Raw genomic sequence first — 17078 nt, 5'->3', positions numbered from 1 at the left:
ATCTCACTCCCTTTGCTGTCTTTCTTATCCAGCATTTTAAAATAAATAGTCTGTAGCCATTTCCTCTGTTTCTTTGCAACCTACTTTATTCTTCACTTATTGTAATCTAGCTTCCACACTGAAACCTCACCATAAGCATTCTATTTTTGCCTGATTAACACTAAGCTCTAGAATAATAATTTCCAAGAAATATTCCTAAAACTTCCAGGATGGGCTTCTTGTGAATCTCTCTTCTTAATAATTTGTATACAGTTCCCACTCTAGATTATTTTAATTCCTTTAGGACTATAATCATGTCTTATTTATTTATATTCTGCCAGTGTCTGATATATAAGTCCACAATTAATTTTTTTTAGTTTAACTGAAATTCAGTATCTTTTCCCTCCTAAATATTTTTAAAATTTATTTATTTATTTATTTATTTTTCAGATGGAATCTTGCTCTGTAGCCCAGGCTGGAGAGCAGTGGCATGATCTTGGCTCACTGCAACCTCCACCTTCTGGGTCCCAGGAGAAACTCTCCTGCCTCAGCCTCCCGGGTAGCTGGGATTACAGGTGTGCGTCACCATGCCTCACTCATTTTTATACTTTTAGTAGAGACGGGGTTTCACCAAGTTGGCCAGGCTGGTCTTTGCTGACCTCGTGATCTGCCCACCTCAGCCTCCCAAAGTGCTGGGATTATACGTGTGAGCTACCGCGCCCAGCCCCTCTCCTAAAATTTTTGATCAGTGTATCTGTTCAAGGTTTGTAATCTTCTAGTTGAAATTATCTTCTTTTTTTATTTTTTTTGAAACAGGATCTCACTCTGCCACTCAGGCTGAGTGCAGTGGTGCAGTCATGACTCACTTCAGTCTTGACCTCCTGGACTCAAATTATTCTCCCACCTCAGCCTTCCTAGTAGCTGGGACTATAGGCATGCATCATCATGCCTAGCTAATTTTTGTTTTGTTTTGTTTTTGTTTTTGTTTTGTAGAAATAGTGGCTTACTATGTTGCTGAGGCTGAACTTCTGGATGCAAATAGTCCTCCTGCCTGGGCCTCCCAAATTGCTGAGATTACAGGCATAAGCCACCATGCCCAGCCTGAAATTATATTTTCTTGACTTCTAAACCTTTTTTGGTTTATGTGTGTAAGGTTTGTTCTTGCCAAGTTTAAAACGGAAGAAACTGAGGCCAGCACGAGAAGATCCAATGCGAAGGATTTATTTAGGCTCCCGGGTGAGGTTCTGTGGTCCGACAGGAGGGGCCGGAGAAGTCACACGGGCTCCTCTCAGACGTGGGTTTTTATAGGGAGTGAAGGAGCTCGATTGGTTGTGGGAGAGCAGGGTGTGGGCAAAGCAGGATTACTATTGAGTAGGGTTACAAGCCTTTGTTTGCATACAGGACTTGGCTGCTATTGGTTAGAATTACTCGGCTGCTATTGGCTAGAAAGACTCGGCTGCTATTGGCTAGAATTACAAGACTTTGTTTGCATAGTAGGCTCTTTAAGGGAAGGCCAGGCTGTGCGAGAAGGGGAGAAGGGAACATGCCCGAGCATGTCCGAGCTTGCCCGAGCTTTCAGAAAAAGCGGGGGGAGCGTGCGTCTGAGCTCCTGACGAGGCAACCGGCCTTACAATGTGTTCAAAATTCTTTTTTGAAAACCTACTTTTTGCCAGTGTTTGGCACCATAAAATTATAGAATCAGTGTTTATACAGCTTTCAGTGAATGCATCTGTAACAGCTACTGTGCACCTAGGCACAAGAGATTCCAGAATTAATAAGGCACAGCTCTTTCACTTGAGAACTTTATTGACTCAAAGGAGAAAAAAACACTCAAAAGCTTATAATGTGTACACTGCACTATTCTCAATTGTTTGTGTTTTCTCCTATAGGAAGTCAGGTACCTTCACTGGTTTTAAAGTTTTCACTTGAAGAAGTGATTTGAATACATTTGTGCTTATGAAAAGATAACTGTTAGCAGGCTAAAATATAGACCTGAGGGAGAAGAAACAGGAATAAACCAAATGGGGTTGTTGTAACAATCATCAACAAGATGATGACAAAACTTGATTATGACAGTGACAGTGGGCAAGGATGCAAAAATACCAAAGATATTTATCCAGCCTTGTCTTTTCATCCATGTTTCAGTTGTATCACTGGTCTCTCAAATACCTCTAATTGTATATCAACTCAAATTTGATGAAATAATGAAAATAATAGCCAATATTTATTGATACCTTTCTTTGTGGCAGACATTGTTCTGATTGCTGTATCTATATGAACTCATTTAATCCCCCAGCAATTCTATTAGACAGGTGCTATTAATATACACATTATCAGAGGAAGGAACCATTGCAGAGTTTCAGTAACTGACTAGTGTCCCACAGGATCCTGGTTCTTCCTCTGTGTTTTTTTAAAACTGTGATGCTATATTGTCTGAAACCCGGCTTGATTATTTCTCTAACCTTCTTTTCTGTTTGTGTTCATTTCTCTGTATCGATATCTCTACTGTCTACTTTTCTTCCTGGCAGTCAGCATCATTTTAAATGCTTGTGTCTCTGCTTTCAGTTTTTCCTTATTCCTTCTCTTTTTACTGCCAGAGAAGTATCATTATCATCATGTTATTGAGTTGATTCATGTCTTGGAAACGTAATAATTCCCTATCACGTATTGAATCAAGTATGTCATAGTATTAAAGAATTCCCAATAATTGGCCTCATATCATGAATCCAACTCTATTTTCCTTAAATTACCAAGGAAAGAACAGTTTTCTTTCTTCTATAATTCCAAAATCATTGCTTTTTTATGCATATCTATGGTTTTCTTCTAATCTGAATTGTTTTTTATTTCTTTCCATCACTTTAACTTTTCTTCAAGATGTGGCTTAACCAAGGCTGCCTTCCATGAAATTAAACAAGTGTTTGGTTGTTTTCTCCATTCTGTGAATTCTTTACCACTAATAATAAGCTGTGTTCTGACCTATCTATGCCTTTGGTAGAGCACTGGTCTCCTGGGTAATACAAAGAGAGTTGAGCCTGCTCTCATGACCAGCTTAATTTATCTGAGCTGCATCAAGGAGTTAGTGTGTGGAGGATAGGTGGCAATGCCGCTGCTTAGGCATAAATATGCAAGTTTCTCACAAACCTATAAAGAATATATAATATTTTTACCAAGGCAATGAAATGTACTGCAGTTTATAACTTCGCCTCCAAGCAGAATGTTGTTTATTTCCTTCAGAGATATTTATCTTTACTTTCCACTTTAATGCAATTTAAGGAGTCAGAAAGGCCATCATCTGATTGACTTTAAATAATCAGTAGTGTTAAATAATAATTTCTTTCCTTTTTGGTACTACCAAAAACTTAGGAATAATATTTTACATTCCACTCCACTTGACTTGGCACTTGCCAAGTCTAAGGTTAAAAGAATACTTGAAAAGAATATGTATTTTTAATTTGTGAGTACAGGGTTTTATAAGTGTCCATTAAATGAAGCTTATTAATTGTAGGCAAATCTTAGTTTTAGTCTATTTAATAAATTAGTTTCTAGGAGGTCTCTTAATCTCTCACTGTAATTATTGATTTGTTCATTTCTCTTCCTAAGTTTGTCAGTTTTGCTTGATGAATTTTGAAGTTATATTGCTGTATGCATTAAAGATTGTTATAACTTGTTTGTAAATTGTTCATTTCATTATTGCATGAAGACCTTCTTTGTATCTACTAATGCCTTTTGCCTTAAATTTTATTTTGTTAAACAGTGCGTCTAATCTTATCTAGTTGAATACTCATCTGTAGTGGTTTCACAATGAAAGAAATTATTATTTTATGGCTCCATTTTCAAAACGGTGTTTAAAACCATGTTAACTTAATGGGTATATGTGATTGGCAACCATCTATAGAACTTGATCTTGAAAATGAATTATGTGGGTAGTAGTCAAATTACTATTCAGATGAAATGATACTAAAAACAGTTGACATTTCATATTTAATGACACCATTGATCCATGTTCATCACTTAACAGTGAATGCTAACATAAAGATTGTTTAATTTATTCTACTTTAATGTCCTTTCAAACTATCCAAGCCTGTTTAGAAAACAGTGAAGCAAGTATCAACTACATTGACTTCTGTCACTTTGTCTTTTAAGAACTTGATACACTTACTTGACATAAAATAGCACAAGCTACCTTTAGATTTAAGATATTTATTAATTCTATAAATGACATATCATTTATTTTAGCCAGAAACAAAACATATCATCATAATATATTAAGTTCAGCCAGCTTCTACTAATCTTATGCCAGGCACTGCTAAGCATCACATATACAAAGGAAGAAAGCAGTCCTGTCCCTTTACTGTTATTTTCAGACCGAAAACAAAAACTTAATGTAATATGGTAGGTACCACAGTAGAATTTATGTAAGAGTTACAGAAACCATATATTCTTATTCATAGCTTACTAATGGTTATGCTATATTTACATACCTAAGATAGTGGTCAGTTGCTTTTTCTGTAATACAGAAAAAATATATAAAAGAGGGACTTAAAGTAGAACATGCGATTTTATTTATGTATTTTTTTTTTTACTTTAAGTTCTGGGATACATGTGCAGAACATGCATTTGTTACATAGGTATACATGTGCCATGGTGGTTTGCTGTACCTATCAACCCATCATCTAGGTTTGAAGCCCTGCATGCATTAGGTATTTATCCTAATGCTCTCCCTCCCTTTGCCCCCCACCCACCGACAGGCCCCAGTGTGTGATGTTCCCCTCTTTGTGTCCATGTGTTCTTATTAGAACACATTAATTTAACATACAAAGTTAGTAAAGCTATTAAACAAGTTGGGGGTATGAAATGTTCTTCTGAAAATACCCTCTAAAAATAGTTATTAGTCAATATTCTTGCTGAATGTTTTACATATTCTCAATTGAACTTATGCTTCTTCTGTGCTTGTCTTTCACTCCTTCTCTCAGACTTGATGCATATCCTGTATTACCTGTGTTTCATTGCACCATTGCAATGCTTATGCCAGAAATCCGGAAGCCATCTGTGATACATCCTGCTTCCTAATCCCCTTTTGATTGGCCTTCATCAATTCCTGGCAGTTTTTACTTTGAAATTCGTTTTGAGTCCATCTGCATTTCTTCTCCGCTACTGCCCAAGTTCCTCCACCTTTAACCTATGTTACTCCAGAAGGCATCTTCTCTTGCCTTATCTCTTGTCTATTTCATTTTCTCAAAGAGCTACTAGAGTTATCTATTTAAAATAGTACATCTGATGATCATGTGCTTGCTTTCTCAAAACTATTTGATACTTCATAGTGATCCTATGATAAAATCATCTCAGACTACTTATTGAAATCACTGTGATTCAGCCACATTGAGTTTTCTTAATATATCTTGTGTTCTGTCACTCTCCTCTTCACCGTACCCTCTTTACTTTTTAATTCTTTTAATTTATAATACTTTTAATTCTGTTGCCTTTTTCTTTCTTTCTTTTTTTTTTTTTTTTTTTTTTGGCCTTCTTATGACCAGTTCTTCAGGTCTCAGCCTGAAGCATATTTGCTACTTTGAGGAAACCTTTTGTAACCCTCTAAAGGATATCTTATCCTTCCCTTTTCTAATTTTTATCACACTGGTAAATATATATGTCATTGTCTTTTCCACCTCTGGCTCCTGAGAACAAGAACAAGGTCTGCTCAGCACAATGTTACATCTCTAATAGGTGCAAATATTTGTTGGATTAAAAAACTTGCATTAGTGAATGAAAATAATGAATTCAAAAGGTTGATTTAAAAATATATAAAAACCTAAAACATCTCAATCATATCATTTTTTAAACCTCAAATTTTTACAATTAAATTCAAAGCCATTTTATATGAACAACTGTCATATTTAAATTTTTTACTTCAAAATATTTTATCCAGCTCAGTATTTCATAACATTATACTAAATGAATTTCATCTGCTTCCATAAAAGTAAACTAACTCGAAGAAGCAGCTTCTCCGCTCCTTCTGGAACCTCTCCCTGGTTCAGCCCGCCTGCCTCCACTCCTGCCTCCACCATGTCCATCAGGGTGACCCAGAAGTCCTACAAGGTGTCCACCTCTGGCACCCAGGCCTTCAGCAGCCGCTCCTACACTAGTGGGTCCGGTGCCCACATCAGCTCCTCTAGCTTCTTCCGAGTGGGCAGCAGCGGCTTCCAGGGTGGCCTGGGTGCAGGCTATGCTGGGGCCAGCGGCATAGGCATGGGCATGGGCATGGGAGGCATCGCATCACTGCTGTCACCATCAACCAGAGCCTGCTGAGCCCCCTTAACCTGGAAGTGGACCCCAACATCCAGGCCGTGGGTACCCAGGAGAAGGAGCAGATTAAGACCCTCAACAATAAGTTTGCCTCCTTCATCGACAAGGTGAGGTTCCTGGAGCAACAGAACAAGATGCTGGAGACCAAGTGGAGCCTCCTGCAGCAGCAGAAAACGGCTCGGAGTAACATGGACAACATGTTCGAGAGCTACATCAACAACCTGAGGTGGCAGTTGGAGACTGGGCCAGGAGAAGCTGAAGCTGGAGGCAGAGCTTGGCAACATGCAGGGGCTGGTGGAGGACTTCAACAACAAGTATGAGGATGAGATCAATAAGCTTACAGAGATGGAGAATGAATTTGTCTTCATCAAGAAGGATGTGGATGAAGCTTAGATGAACAAGATAGAGCTGGAGTCTGGCTTGGAAGGACTGACTGATGAGATCAGCTTCCTCAGGCAGCTGTATGAAGAGGAGATCCGTGAGCTGCAATCCGCGATCTCAGACAGGCCTGTGGTGCTGTCCATGGACAACAGCCACTCCCTGGGCATGGACAGCATCATCGCTGAGGTCAAGGCGCAGTACGAGGAGATCGCCAACCACAACCGGGCTGAGGCGGAGAGCGTATACCAGATCAAATATGAGGAGCTGCAGACACTGGCTGGGAAGCACGGGGATGACCTAAGGCGTACAAAGACTGAGATCTCCGAGATGATCCGGAACATCCGCTGGCTCCAGGCTGAGATTGAGGGCCTCAAAGGCCTCTAGAGGGCTTCCCTGGAGGCCGCCTTTGCAGATGCTGAGCAGCGCTGGGAGCTGGCACTCAGGAATGCTCGTGCCAAGCAGGAGGAGCTGGAGGCTGCCCTGCAGCGGGCCAAGCAGAACATGGCATGGCAGCTGCTTGAGTACCAGGAGCTGATGAACGTCAAACTGGCCCTGGACATCGAGATCGCCACCTACTGCAAGCTACTGGAGGGCGAGGAGAGCCGGCTGGAGTCTGGGAGGCAGAACATGAGTATCCATACAAAGACCACAAGCGGCTATGCAGGTGGTCTGAACTCTGCCTATGAGGGCCTCACAAGCCCCGGCCTCAGCTATGGCCTGGGCCCCAGCTCCTTCAGCCGCACCAGTTCCACCAAGGCCATGGCTGTGAAGATTGAGACTCGTGATGGGAGGCTGGTGTCCTAGTCCTCGGACGTCCTGCCCAAGTGAACAGCTGCAACAGCCCCTCCCAGCCTGCCCCTCCTGAGGCTGCCCCAGAGCCCAGGAGGGAGGTCCCTATGCAGGGGAGCACAGGGAACAGGAGGCCCACCCGAAGCTCAGCCCTAGCCCTCAGCCCACCCGTTGGAGTTCACTGCCTGGGGACTCCTTTTGCCCATGCCTCCAGCTGCAAAACAATTCAATTGCTTTTTTTTTTTTGGTCCAAAATAAAATCTGAGCTAGCTCAGGAAAAAAAAAAAGTAAACTAACTTTTTCGGGATGAAGATTTATTATTTTGAGAATATCCAAAAGAATTTGCTGCAGTATGTGAAGGCAGATAGTTTCAAAAGAGGAATCCATGTAGAAATGATACCATAGGATACAAACAAACTCTAGAGCCCAGTGTAACTGCTTTAGTGGGAAGCACTCCTTTGTAATATAAGATTTGGCAAATTTGTTTTAAAAAGCAGTCACATTAGCTCTTTGTGTTGAAACTATAGTTAACCATCTTTCTCTGATGACTGCATATCTTACAGATTTCATATCCGAATATCAGTGATTACCACAGAGCTCTGTAGTTGAAGGTTAGAGAAAATAAAATGGTAGATGATTTGACCAAAGGTGTCTCAACCACTGTCCCATGAGAGTTTTGTTTTTGTTTTTTAAAGCAAATCTCTAAAATGATTTTTTTTTTTTTTACTTTCCCTGTTCTAACAGAAAGTTACAGTTACTTGCTGAATTGCTCATGTTTTTAGTCTGATTAACTGTATTTTTATAGGCACTATCTGTAGGATCTTTGCTAAGGCATTTTTAGATTATCTTCTCTACAAAACATTGCACAGAAATAAAAGCACCCTTTTTAGGTATCCCTTAATCTGTATGCTTTTATGTGCCAAAATATAGTAATGCTTTGTTTTATTTTGCTTTATGGCAGCAATTAAATAGTTTAATACCCAGTGGCAGAATTAAACAGAGTTATACTCTATAATAACAACAACCAAAAAAAAAAGAAAAGGTTTAAAAAGCCAGTTCAGTGACTTAGCTCCTTTTTCCAGTTTGTAACCAATGTAAAGTATTTTCATTTATCTTATTATTTTCATTTTGTACCTTTTATAAGCCATCTGTTACACCACTTTTAAGGAAACAATAACATCTTTCAAAACTAAATAATAATATTTCTGCTCAAATTCCTTTTTTTTTTTTTTTTTTAAGTCAGAGTCTCACTCTGTCGCCAGACTAGCACTGCCACCTCCTCCTCCTGGGTTCAAGCAATTCTCCTGCCTCAGCCTCCTGAGTAGCTGGGACTACAGGCGTGCGCCACCAAACCCAGCTAATTTTTTGTTGTTGTTGTATTTTTAGTAGAGATGGGGTTTCACCATGTTGGCCAGGATGGTCTCGATCTCCTAACCTCGTAATCTGCCCACCTTGGCCTCCCAAAGTGCTGGGATTACAGGCATGAGCCACTGCACCCGGCCTCAAATTACTTTCAAGATCTCTTTTTATCTGTAATAACATTTGAAATATGAGACTTGATAAATAACTAAAGGTGATTACATTTTGAAGCTTTAAGTATTACTTAGTGATGGAATCACCCTAAAATACTGTGATATAGTGAAATAATTTAAAATTTCTCATGAAGCATATTAATATTTAACAATTTGTTCTAGATAAAACTTAATAACTTTTTGGAATCTGTTACATTAGCTGCATACTGTTAAAGATCTATGCTAACAATAGTGTGAAGGAGAAAAAACTCAATTTTTTTACCTTAAATTTCTTCTTATGAGTTTAATTTTAAAAATTTCAAAAGAAAAAGGTGAAACAATAAAACAAATTGTTAAATAAGCTTAACCAGAAATTTTAAGTTATTTCAGAGGAAATGTGCCTTTGTGTAAACTTTTACTGACGTATAGGGGATGTGATATTTTTTAGAAGATGAGTGTGTAATGATGACCTTCTTCCTGGAAAAATCAACACACAAACCAAAATTACAATGATTCATGCTACTGATGCAAAGCTGTACCTTCATGATTGTAATCTGTTCTGTGACAAGGATGTTTTAAAGAACTTCTTAAATAGAAGTGCTGTGCTTATGCAATCAGAACAAGTATGCTTTGGATTCTAAGACAGGACCATTCTAGGATGACAGAGTAAGCAGATGAGAGAGGTCCCACAGCAGACCATTGGCAGGAAGTAGATCTGCCTTGGAGGGCTTATAGACTGCCTTGGAGGTACAGGTAATAGGCAGAGGTGTGTGCAAGTAGTCATCTTTAGGATGGTATAAAATGAACAGTGGGAATGGTTTACAGGTGGAAAAAACTATGCACCAGGAGTAGATGGCAGTAAAAAAAAAAAAAAAAAAGAGTGATGATCTAGGCAGTTGAACTAACTATTGATAATCAAGGGGAATTCAACTGCAGGTGGTGCAGACCCAGCAGTGGAAATGGAAGTCCAGTGGTAGATACACTCCCTCAGTATATGAGGGAAGAGCTCAAGAATTAGAGCTACTGAAGACCATTAGCCATAGCAAACTAATGCAGGAACCAAAAACCTAATACCACATGTTCTCACTTATAAGTGGTTGCTAAATGATGAAAACATGAGGACACAGAGAGGGGAACAACAGACACTGACGTCTTGATGTTGGAGGATGGGAGGAAGGAGAGGATCCGAAAAAAATAACTACTGCATGCTAGGCTTAATACCTGAGTGATGAAATAATTTGTACAACAAACCCCTGTGACACGAAATTACCTATATAACAAACCTGGACATGTACCCCTGAACCTAAAATAGAAATTTTTTTTTTAAAGGTGAGCTCTATTGTGTAAAAGGACATCCACAAAAAAAAAAAAAGTGAGCTCTAGTCTCTGAGGCATTCAGATCTAGTTGGATGGGAACTGAGTCAGGGAATCTAGCAAATAGAAGAAAGAAATGTACCTTCTTTTGGCACAAGGGTTCAAGCTAGATCCTAGTTAGAGTACAAGGTCAAAATAGAGACCATCAGCAAATTTTGTTATGAATGATGAATCCTGAACTATGGTTTCAGTTGTATTTATATTTTCCCTGCCATAGGAACTAGCTTCACTACAGTCTAGATGGAATTGGTGGGACCTTGTCAATAATTAAAGAGCCATTCCTTTGTGAATGAGAGGAAGGCAGAGTTAGAGTCCTGGCTGGTAAAACAGCTGAAGAAAAGATGCAGTCTCTGCCATTCTTACCCTCCCTGTGCTTCCCTTTTAACTGTGGAAGGAAAAAAGCTGATTCACCCAGGGCACAATTCAAAGCCGCTAAAAGAACTATCAGACCAAGGGTACCACACACTTGGCTTTGTAAAAACTGGGATTTCTTTTTAACCAGAAGGAGAGTTGATTTAATCAAAATGATAGAATTAGCAAGTACATACTCTGCAATAGGCCAAGTACAGTAACCTTTTAAGATCCATAGTTTCCTAGTTTCTAGATGACTCATGAAAAATATTATCCAAAATGAAATAGTCATTCAGGAGCAAGAGTGGAAGAATATTAGTTTTCAATTGCTGCCATAGCAAGTTATCACAAATTTAGCAGCTTAAAACAACAAGTTTATTGTCTCACAGTTCTGTAGGTCAGAAGTCTGGGTTTACTGGGTTGATTTCTTTGCTCCAAGTTTCACAAGGTTGAAATCAAGTTGTGGGCCTGCAACACTCTTATCTGGAGGCTCCAGGAAGAATTCACTTTCAAGCTTATTTAGGTTGTTGGCAAAATTTGGTTTCTTATAGTTGTAGTAATCAGTAGGGCTGCCGTAAGCTTCTAGAAGTCCCCACATTCACAGGCTCTGGGGATTAGGAAATGGATATCTCTGAGGGGCCATTCTTCCTACCACAGAGGGGAAAAAATTTTCCTAAGGGATGACTATAATTATTCAGTTTATCTTAGTAGGTGCTAGTAAGAATAGTTAAACTGTACCTAGACTCTCAAACAAGTAGAAGCCCTAGGATTGTTAGAATGAATCAAATCGTTTGTTGGAAAGAGACAAAGGCTTCCGTCTTTGAGATCAAATAGGAGAAAGTAGGGAATGACCAGAATGTATAACGGTTTACAAGTTCTCAAAGCGGAGACAATGTTAATATTTCTAACACCTTTTCCTTGTGTTTCTCTTTAAACTGTGATATTTTGAAATGCTGTTTAAAGTTATTTTATTAAGTATTTGGCTAAATGTTATTTGCCTGTGTTGATGATAGGGAGTGTTTAATGGAGAACCTCACATATACGCCTAAAGTTTGACCATGTGGCCATAATGCTGATTTATTGCTCTAATAGCAATTTACTCAACCTCTGAATTCATACAAAGATATTAAATGCTTCTTGAGAGCTGAACATATAACGTGAATGCTAAAATATCTCAATTATATTTCATTTTTCAACAGAAAGTTTTATGTGCTATTTAACTTTTTAAAATCATTTTTAAAAATCATTTTGAGAGGTAATTGCACTAAATTCTGAATTTTGTGTGATAATCAGTACATCTTAGCCTCAGGCACATAGTAGGCACCTAGTATTTGGGATGCATGTACAAATGTGAATATATCACCCAGAGACATTTCTCTCGAAACAAATTGCTTGTTACACTTTTTCTTATCATCTACCTTCCCTGATTAAGCTGAATACAGAATGCAAGAAGCTCAGTTTCTGCACCATGAAACATGGCTGCTTATTCTGAAAATTAACAGTGAAAATCAAAGGCCACATCCTAAAATATTTTCATTCTTTTAATTAAATTAGAATTGTTTTCATCAGGGTCCTTTTGCATTTCTCTTGCACATAAAACATTTATGTAGCAAGAGTGGTTGCTTCTATTCTGTTACCTGTCAGACTCCCCATGCTTCGTGGCTTCCATATCAAAAGTTTACATATTGTAGAAATTACCAGCCAATCAGAGCACTCTTTTTTCTTCTGCATGGCAAATATCAGCTGTAATATTTAGATCACTAACTCTGGCTCTTTATATGTTTTTAGATGCTCAAGGTCTGCTTCTTTGTAGAATTTTTGTTGTTGTTTATTTGGTTTTTGTTTTTAATGTTATTTCTGGGTCTCTCTTGCTCTTTTGGAAGCCTAAGGGATTTAATACTATTCTGTGGATACTTTGTGAAAATAACATGTAAAATATTTTTGTGATTTAAAAACAGACCAAAAAAAGTAGCACAGTCAATGATGCTCGTTCTCCAGACTGTGAGTGGGTGACTAAATGAAGTGGCCCAGGGTAGAGTATGTGGTGCTAAAAATAAACTTGTGTCCCTGTGCAAACAAATGCCCAGGAATAATGTAAATGATTTCTAGGTTCTTTCTAGTACTTAACTTTCAAAAATAGATAATCTTGTTCTTAATAGTCTAAAAATTAAAATGCTTCATATTTTATTGAAATGAATTATTTTAAAGTTAGAAATATCTGCATTTTATTTAACCCTAAATTTTAGGGATTAGGTTAATCTGAAGTAAAGTTAATAGGTGGTCATATTTTCTAGCTATTGACAAAACTTGGGGGAGGGTGTGTGTGTGAGTAAACAGTTTTCATTTATGCTAGAAATAAGACATTCCAGAAAGTTTATAAAATTTTTATTTAAAAAATTACTCAGGTGCCTCACTCTAAGGTAATACCATGTATTCACCTAGTCTTTTATAAATTACCTTTTATCATTTGCATAATTAAAATCATGTTACACTCAATTCTGTATTTGGTGTGCTTCGAATGGCATCATATCACAAACAGGTTCCCATATTTCTCAGATAATGCCATTTTTAACCATTATTTTTAGTGATTAAATCATATTCCATCATTTAGATGTACTACAATTTATTTAAGTGTAATATTACTGCTGAATTTTTTGGTTGCTTTGAATATTTCTTACTGTAAATAGATTACAGAGAACACATTTTATGTATACTGTTTTTCTCATAGTTCAGAATTTATATAGTATCAGAAGGGTCACTTAGTCAAATTTATTAATATTTTTATAGCACATGATATATACATGTAATATGATTTCTACAAGTGTACTAGTTTCCCATGTAACCTGTAAAAATCCTTCTGGCAAGATTCTTAAGCATATTTCCCCAGTCATCAATAACATTGCAACTGTTTATCTAGTTGTTAATAACATTTGCAAAAAATGACCCTTTTGAGGTTTACCAGATCTTTTCTTTACACTTATTAACTAAAAAAATTTTCTCCCAACTTTCCAGCATTACAACAAAAAAGAAACTTAAGTATGAACATTTGAAAGGTTCATATTATTCCAGGCAAGGAATTTAAAGAGGCCAATATCTAAATATAGAATTGAAACATTTGAGAATTATAAGTATCAAGAGAATGTCCTTCAAATCTTTACAAGTTAAAAACAGATTATACCCCAAGGAACAAATACCAAGATGGTATCAGACTTCTCTGTAACACTAAATACTAGACAACAGTAGTTAACTAGAGTTTTGATTAGAGTTTTGATGAGAGTCATCAAAGACACTTGCCTATGTATCAGGATTTGGAAAACAATATCTGTATACTTTCTGTCCAACTAACAAATGTATAAAAATTAAAACTCAAGCATAGTGAAGTTATGTTATTAAAAAATTAGATAAAATTGAAGTTACTATTTCGGATGCTGAGAGTATGGTTACAAAACTGAAGGTAAAGTTCAGAAGTTATTACTGAAGAAGAGATGATATAAACAAAAATGTAGGCTGGATGCGGTGGCTCACGCCTGTAATTCCAGCACTTTGGGAGGCTGAGGGGGGCAGATTCTGAGGTCAGGAGTTCAAGTCCAGTCTGGCCAACATAGTGAAACCCTCCCTCTACTAAAAATACAAAAAATTAGCCAGGCGTGGTGGTGTGCATCTGTAATCCAGCTACTCAGAAGACAGACAGGAGAATTGTGTGAATCTGGAAGGCAGAGGCTGCAGTGAGCCAAGATCACGCCATTGCACTCTAGCCAGGACCACAGTGCAAGACTCCGTCTCAACAACAACAATGACCAAAAATGTATGCTTAAAACACCAGATGTTTATAATAAGGATTGGGAAGTGGAAGAGGGAGACGTAGAATAGGAATAATAAGCTAGCTTCTTCATTTTTCATAGGCAAACACTATTGTCTGTCTTAACTTTAATACCTTTAAAGCTTAGGATAAAGAAAGTTTGTTTTTTTCTAATTTTAAAGGACATCTCATTAGATGCATTTTAGAAACTTTTCTACTAAAAAGTAAGACAGTTAAATAAAATGTAGCCATAAAGTTTAAAAATAAATGAATGGGAGATGATTTATTTTGCAAACACAAAAGGAAAGCTGAGCTTGCAATATTAATTTTGGACAAAATAGATTCAAGGCAGTGATTACTAAACATGAAAAAGAAAGTCACTTTTAGTAAAGGATAGAATCCACAATAAAGATAAACATTGTGCTAATGAACACAGAATTAAAGTATGTAAGGCAAACATTGATAGAAGCACAAGGAGAAATGGACAAACAACAGTGTGGGCATTATATATATATTTGAAAGAGCAGGGGGCAAAAATTAGAGACAATATGAAGATATTAAGCCAATAAATAAAAATGTAGACAGAGAATATGGATATTTACTAAGTATTCATGGGAAATTATAATGATCATTTTTTAGACCACAAAAAAATTGTTCAATAAATTTATAAATACAAAAGTTGTATAATACATCTTACCTGGTCACACTTGGAAAACTAGAAAAAACAAATTTTAAAAATCTCCAACTATTTGTGAATTAAAGTATATTTTTTATTACATCTGCAAAGTCGATATTGGTGTTCTCATTTTTTTTGTAAGTCATTGAATTACTATAATAGTTGCCAATTGCATTCAATAACTGGCAAATAAACTATAATCATTAGATGGTTTAAGAAAAAAATTGTGAACACCAATGTCGAACTTTGCAGATGCAACCAAAAGTAGATTCAGAACCAAATATGTAGTTTTATATTCTTTGGATTTTAAAAAGAGGGGAAAATAGGCTGGACGTGGTGGCTCACACCTGTAATCCCAGCACTTTGGGAGGCTAAGGAGGGCAGATGATTTGAGGTAAGGAGTTCAAGACCAGCCTAGCCAACATGGTGAAACCCTGTCTCTACTAAAAACACAAAAATTAGCTGGGTATGGTGGCAGATGCCTGTAATCCCAGATAGTTAGGAGACTGAGACAGGAGAATTACTTGAACCTAGGAGGCAGAGGTTGCAGTGAGCCAAGACCACACCACTGCACTCCAGCCTGGGCGATAGAGTGATACTCCATCTCAAAAAAAAAAAAAAGAGGAGAAAATAGCAACTAAATTAATTAAGATGTTTGAAAATAAATAATAAAACCTTAAAAAGGCAGGAGAATGCTAATTTGTTAAAAAGAAGTAAACATGTTAATGAAACAAAAAAAGTAAATTAATAGACCAATTCCTGGCAAAGATAATGATGAGAATGCTAGTTCAGTTTAGGAGAGAGAAAAAAAGTCATCATCTCTGGGGGCCTGCAATTCTGAAAGACAGTCCAAGGTAGGTGGGCAGACTCCTCCACAAAGTCATCTGAAGCTAGTGGATGCTCTGCCATTGTAAAAGACATCTTTTTTTTTTTTTTTTTTTTTTAAATCTGCCTGGGGGAAATTAGATCTCTGAAACATTTGTGCTCCAGACAATGGGAGGAGAAGGAAAGGAGGGGGCATTACAAATGCTTAAGACTAAAGTTCTAGAAGTGACACATTTCTTTTCCTCACGTTCAGTTAGGAAGAACCTGATTTTTGATGAGAACACAGGGGACTGAGAAATTTAATACAGCTGGGATGCCATGTGCCTGGCTGGTAGAAGAAAGGAAAACATACTTTTGTGGTCTGCTTAGCAGTGTCTCTCACACCTGCTACAGAGGACCTTTACAAATTATGTAAAAGTAGTGTATATATGGACAACTAAATATTTCAGTGAAATAAAGAGTTCTAGGAAAATTTAAATGAACAAAATTGAAGCAAAGAGAAGTAGAAAATATAAAAAGATAATTCTTTCCAAAATTGCCTTTGTCTAAGGCAGTTTTTCTGCTTTACTGCTGTGTCTTTTAACATTTCAGTAAGTAGATAAACACCATATTATGTGTAAACTTCTTCAGAGCATTATAAAAAACAATTTGCCATCAATTCCTTTTGAAAAGGTAGAATAATCCTGATGGTAACGCTTGGAAAATATAATACATCAAAGGACATTCTAGACCTGTCTCATGGAGAATAGAGATGTAAAATTTCTACATAAAATATTACCAAATATAATTCAGTAGCCTATTAAAAGAATCAAGCACGGTGATCAAGCATGACTTATCTCAGAAATACAATGATGATTTAAGAAAACTATCAATATATGATTACCTATATTACGCTTCCCAAAAGGAACACTAAATAATACTACTCAAGAAATGAAAAAGTAAAAAGCATCTTTTCTGATAACTGATTTCTTTGAAAATTGTTTTTTATAGTACTAGGCAAAGGATGATTTTTTTAGTATGATAAAGAATATGCCTTCAACCAATAGCCAAAATATTTAACTGTGCTTTGCATTAAAGTTGCCAACATAAG

General features: G+C 37.1%; 1 protein-coding gene and 1 pseudogene across 4 annotated transcripts in view; both read left to right on the top strand.

Moving 5' to 3' along the window:
* SSBP2 (single stranded DNA binding protein 2) overlaps positions 1 to 17078 on the top strand; it is a 336503-nt gene that overhangs the window by 216469 nt on the left and 102956 nt on the right. The window lies entirely within an intron of this gene.
* On the top strand, positions 5984 to 7491 carry LOC105734664 (keratin, type II cytoskeletal 8-like; annotated as a pseudogene).

Source organism: Aotus nancymaae, unplaced genomic scaffold (assembly GCF_030222135.1).
Source record: "Aotus nancymaae isolate 86718 unplaced genomic scaffold, 86718_ANA_hifiasm-v0.15.2.pri h1tg000014l, whole genome shotgun sequence".
Lineage (NCBI taxonomy): Eukaryota > Metazoa > Chordata > Mammalia > Primates > Aotidae > Aotus > Aotus nancymaae.
Note: the sequence above shows the minus strand (reverse complement) of the source record. Positions and strands in the feature narration are given on the sequence as shown.